This window comes from Arachis hypogaea, chromosome 19 (genome assembly GCF_003086295.3).
Source record: "Arachis hypogaea cultivar Tifrunner chromosome 19, arahy.Tifrunner.gnm2.J5K5, whole genome shotgun sequence".
Lineage (NCBI taxonomy): Eukaryota > Viridiplantae > Streptophyta > Magnoliopsida > Fabales > Fabaceae > Arachis > Arachis hypogaea.
In genome coordinates, this window is record NC_092054.1 from 121419641 (window position 1) to 121425643 (window position 6003).

The 6003-nt window shown below is 41.6% G+C and overlaps 1 non-coding gene across 1 annotated transcript; it reads right to left on the reverse strand.

Moving 5' to 3' along the window:
* Positions 1-460: 460 nt before the first annotated feature.
* LOC112781730 (small nucleolar RNA R71) lies at positions 461-568 on the reverse strand. The gene has a single exon (XR_003192489.1). It is a non-coding gene; the product is annotated as a small nucleolar RNA R71 (small nucleolar RNA).
* Positions 569-6003: the final 5435 nt, after the last annotated feature.

Here is a 6003-nt window from a genome sequence, read left to right on the forward strand (position 1 = left end):
AAGAGAAGCTAAAATACAACAATCCAGAGATAACCTTTCAGAAATTTTTGAACAGGAAAAGGAGATGGCAGCCGAAAATAATAATAATATAAGGAAGATGCTTGGTGACTTCACTGCACCTAATTCCAATTTACATGGAAGAAGCATCTCCATTCCTGCCATTGGAGCAAACAACTTTGAGCTGAAACCTCAATTAGTTTCTCTGATGCAGCAGAACTGCAAGTTTCATGGACTTCCATCTGAAGATCCCTTTCAGTTCTTAACTGAATTCTTGCAGATATGTGATACTGTTAAGACTAATGGAGTAGATCCTGAAGTCTACAGGCTCATGCTTTTCCCTTTTGCTGTAAGAGACAGAGCTAGATTATGGTTGGATTCTCAACCTAAAGACAGCCTGAACTCTTGGGATAAGCTGGTCACGGCTTTCTTAGCCAAGTACTTTCCTCCTCAAAAGCTGAGCAAGCTTAGAGCTGATGTTCAAACCTTCAGGCAAAAAGAAGGTGAATCCCTCTATGAAGCTTGGGAAAGATACAAACAGTTGACCAAAAAGTGTCCTTCTGACATGCTTTCAGAATGGACCATCCTGGATATATTCTATGATGGTCTGTCTGAGCTATCAAAGATGTCACTGGACACTTCTGCAGGTGGATCCATTCACCTAAAGAAAACGCCTGCAGAAGCTCAAGAACTCATTGACATGGTTGCTAATAACCAGTTCATGTACACTTCTGAAAGGAATCCTGTGAGTAATGGGACGCCTATGAAGAAGGGAGTTCTTGAAGTTGATACTCTGAATGCCATATTGGCTCAGAATAAAATATTGACTCAGCAAGTCAATATGATTTCTCAGAGTCTGCATGGAATGCAAGCTGCATCCAACAGTACTCAAGAGGCATCTTCTGAAGAAGAAGCTTATGATCCTGAGAACCCTGCAATAGCAGAGGTAAATTACTTAGGTGAACCTTATGGAAACACCTATAACTCAACATGGAGAAATCATCCAAATTTCTCATGGAAGGATCAAAAGCCTCAACAAGGCTTTAATAATGGTGGAAGAAACAGGTTTAGCAATAGCAAGCCTTTTCCATCATCAACTCAGCAACAGACAGAGAACTCTGAACAAAATACTTCTAATTTAGCAAATCTAGTCTCTGATCTATCCAAGGCCACTGTAAGTTTCATGAATGAAACAAGATCTTCCATTAGAAATCTGGAAGCACAAGTGGGCCAGCTGAGTAAAAGGATCACTGAAATCCCTCCTAGTACTCTCCCAAGCAATACAGAAGAGAATCCAAAAGGAGAGTGCAAGGCCATTGACATAAGCGCCATGGCCGAACCTATGAGGAGAGGAGAGGACGTGAATCCCAAGGAGGAAGACCTCCAGGGACGTCCAGTGATCAATAAGGAGCTTCCCTCTGGGGAACCAAAGGACTCTGAGGCTCATCTAGAGACCATAGAGATTCCATTGAACCTCCTTATGCCCTTCATGAGCTCTGATGAGTATTCCTCTTCTAAAGAGAATGAGGATGTTACTGAGGAGCAAACTGCCAAGTTTCTTGGTGCAATCATGAAGCTGAATGCCAAATTATTTGGCATTGATACTTGGGAAGTTGAACCTCCCTTGTTCATCAATGAACTAAGTGATCTGGATCAACTGACATTGCCTCAGAAGAGACAGGATCCTGGAAAGTTCATAATACCCTGTACCATAGGCACCATGATCTTTAAGGCTCTGTGTGACCTTGGTTCAGGAATAAACCTCATGCCCCTCTCTGCAATAGAGAAACTGGGAATCTATGGGGTGCAAGCTGCTAAAATCTCACTAGAGATGGCAGACAGCTCAAGAAGACAGGCTTATGGACAAGTAGAAGATGTATTAGTAAAGGTTGAGGGCCTTTACGTACCTACTGATTTCATAGTCCTGGATACTGGAAAGGAAGAGGATGAATCCATCATCCTAGGAAGACCTTTCCTGGCCACAGCAAGAGCTGTGATTGATGTTGACAGAGGTGAAATAGTCCTTCAATGGAATGAAAACATCCCTCATCCTAGGAAGACCTTTCCTGGCCACAGCAAGAGCTGTGATTGATGTTGACAGAGGTGAAATAGTCCTTCAATGGAATGAGAACTCCCTTGTATTCAAAACTTAAGGATCTCCCTCTGCAACCATGGAGAGGAAGCAGGAAAAGCTTCTCTCCAAGCAGAGTCAACCAGAGCCCCCACAGTCAAACTCTAAGTTTGGTGTTGGAGAGTCTCAACAAAGCTCTGCACATCTGTGAGGCTCCATGAGAGCCCACTGTCAAGCTATTGACATTAAAGAAGCGCTTGTTGGAAGGCAACCCAATGTTTATTTATCTAACTCTATTATTCTTGTTTTTCATGTTTTCTTAGGTTCATGATCAAGTGGAGTCACAAAATAAATATAAAAATTGAAAACGGAATCAAAAACAGCAGAAGAAAAATCACACCCTGGAGGAGCATCTGTCTGGCGTTCAAACGCCAGAACAGAGCATAGTTCTGGCGCTGAACGCCCAGAATGGGAGCATCCTGGCGTTGAACGCCTAGAACAAGCATGGTTCTGGCGTTCAACGCCAGAAATGGCAGCAAAGGGGCGTTGAACGCCCAAAATGGGCACCAACCTGGCGCTGAACGCCCAGAGTTGTGTGCAAGGGAATTTTACATGCCTAAATTGGTGCAGGGATGTAAATGCCTTGACACCTCAGAATCTGTGGACCCCACAGGATCATCTCAGGATCTGTGGATCCCACAGGATCCCCACCTACCTCATCATCTCTCTTTCCATTCATGATCATCCCTTCTTTTTTCCATTTACCACTCACATCCAAACACCCACTTTCCTTCAAAATTCAACATCTCTTTCCCACCCAATCCCACCCATATGGCCGAATACACATCTCCCTCCATCTCCTCCATATCTTCTTCTTATTCTTCTATTCTTTCTTCTGTTGCTCGAGGGCGAGCAACATTCTAAGTTTGGTGTGGTAAAAAGCATAGCTTTTTTGTTTTTTTCCATAACCATTGATGGCACCTAAGGCCAGAGAAGCCTCTAGAAAGAGGAAAGGGAAGACAAAAGCTTCCATCAAGGGTCTATAGCTCAGTGGTAGAACATTTGACTTCAAATCAAGAGATCCCTGAGATACCTCAGGGGATACATTTTCTTCCACACAATTATTGGAAGCAACTAAGGGTGGAACATCAAGAGCACTCCATCATCCTTCATGAAATCAGAGAAGATCTAAAAGCAATGAAGGAGGAGCAGCCAAGGCAAGGAAGAGACATAGAAGAGCTCAAGGACATCATTGGTTCCTCAAGAAGGAAACGCCACCATCACTAAGGTGGATTCATTCCTTGTTCTTGCTTTCTCTGTTTTTCGTTTTCTATATTATGTGCTTATCAATGTTTGTGTCTTCATTACATGATCATTAGTAGTTAGTAACTTTGTCTTAAAGTTATGAATGTCCTATGAATCCATCACCTCTCTTAAAATAAAAACTGTTTTAATTCAAAAGAACAAGAAGTACATGAGTTTTGAATTTATCCTTGAACTTAGTTTAATTATATTGATGTGGTGATAATGCTTCTTGTTTTCTGAATGTATGCTTGAACAGTGCATATGTCTTTTGAAGTTGTTGTTTAAGAATGTTAAATACGTTGGCTTTTGAAAGAATGATGACTAGGAGACATGTTATTTGATAATCTGAAAAATCATAAAAATGATTCTTGAAGCAAGAAAAAGCAGCAAAGAGCAAAGCTTGCAGAAAAAAAAAAAAAAGAAGAAAAAAAAATAGGCGAAAAAAATAGAAAGAAAAAGAAAAAGCAAGCAGAAAAAGCCAATAACCCTTAAAACCAAAAGGCAAGGGCAAATAAAAAGGATCCCAAGGCTTTGAGCATCAGTGGATAGGAGGGCCTAAAGGAATAAAATCCTGGTCTAAGCGGCTAAACCAAGCTGTCCCTAACCATGTGCTTGTGGCGTGTAGGTGTCAAGCGAAAACTTGAGACTGAGCGGTTAAAGTCAAGGTCCAAAGCAAAAAAAGAGTGTGCTTAAGAACCCTGGACACCTCTAATTGGGGACTTTAGCAAAGCTGAGTCACAATCTGAAAAGGTTCACCCAATTATGTGTCTGTGGCATTTATGTATCCGGTAGCAATACTGGAAAACAAAGTGCTTAGGGCCACGGCCAAGACTCATAAGGAAGCTGTGTTCAAGAATCATCATACTGAACTAGGAGAATCAATAACACTATCTGAACTCTGAGTTCCTATAGATGCCAATCATTCTGAACCTCAATGGATAAAGTGAGATGCCAAAACTATTCAAGAGGCAAAAAGCTATAAGTCCCGCTCATATGATTGAAGCTATGTTTCATTGATAGTTTGGAATTTATAGTATATTCTCTTCTTTTTATCCTATTTGATTTTCAGTTGCTTGGGGACAAGCAACAATTTAGGTTTGGTGTTGTGATGAGCGGATAATTTATACGCTTTTTGACATTATTTTTAGTATGTTTTTAGTAGGATCTAGTTACTTTTAGGGATGTTTTCATTAGTTTTTATGTTAAATTCACATTTCTGGACTTTACTATGAGTTTTTGTGTTTTTCTGTGATTTCAGGTATTTTCTGGCTGAAATTGAGGGACTTGAGCAGAAATCAGATTCAGAGGTTGAAAAAGGACTGCTGATGCTGTTGGATTCTGACCTCCCTGCACTCAAAGTGGATTTTCTGGAGCTACAGAACTCGAAATGGCACGCTTCCAATTGAGTTGGAAAGTAGACATCCAGGGCTTTCCAGCAATATATAATAGTCCATACTTTGGCCAAGAATTGACAACGTAAACCGGCGTTCAACGCCAGCCTTCTGCCCAAATCTGGCGTCCAGCGCCAGAAAAGGATCCAAAACCAGAGTTGAACGCCCAAACTGGCACAGAAACTGGCGTTCAACTCCACAAATGGCCTCTGCACGTGAAACACTCAGGCTCAGCCCAAACACACACCAAGTGGGCCCTGGAAGTGGATTTATGCATCAATTACTTACTCATGTAAACCCTAGTAGCTAGTTTATTATAAATAGGACCTTTTACTATTGTATTAGGCATCTTTGGATTACCTTATGATCCTTTGATCACGTTTTAGGGGGCTGGCCATCTCGGCCATTCCTGGACCTTCACTTATGTATTTTTAACGGTAGAGTTTCTACACTCCATAGATTAAGGTGTGGAGCTCTGCTGTCCCTCAAGGATTAATGCAAAGTACTACTGTTTTCTATTCAATTCTTCTTATTTCGCTTCTAAGATATCCATTCGCACCCAAGAACGTGATGAAGGTGATGATTATGTGTGACGCTCCTCACCATTCTCCCCTATGAACGCGTGCCTGACAAACACTTCTGTTCTACATGAATTAAGCTAGAATGAGTATCTCTTAGATCTCCTAACCAGAATCTTCGTGGCGTAAGCTAGAATGATGGCGGCATTCAAGAGAATCCGGAAAGTCTAAACCTTGTCTGTGGTATTCCGAGTAGGATTCAATGATTGAATGACTGTGACGAGCTTCAAACTCGCGAGTGCTGGGCGTTAGTGACAGACGCAAAAGGAGGGTGAATCCTATTCCAGCATGATCGGGAACCGACAGATGAATAGCCGTGCCGTGACAGGGTGCGTGAGCATATTATTCACTGAGAGGAGGGGATGTAGCCACTGACAACGGTGATGCCCTTGCATAAAGCCAGCCATGGAAAGGAGTAAGACTGATTGGATGAAGATAGCAGGAAAGCAGAGGTTCAGAGGAACGAAAAGCATCTCCATTCGCTTATCTGAAATTCCTACCAATGATTTACATAAGTATCTCTATCCCTATTTTATTATATAATATTCGAAAACAACATCATCACTTTATATCTGCCTGACTGAGATTTACAAGGTGACCATAGCTTGCTTCATACCAACAATCTCCGTGGGATTCGACCCTTACTCACGTAAGGTATTAC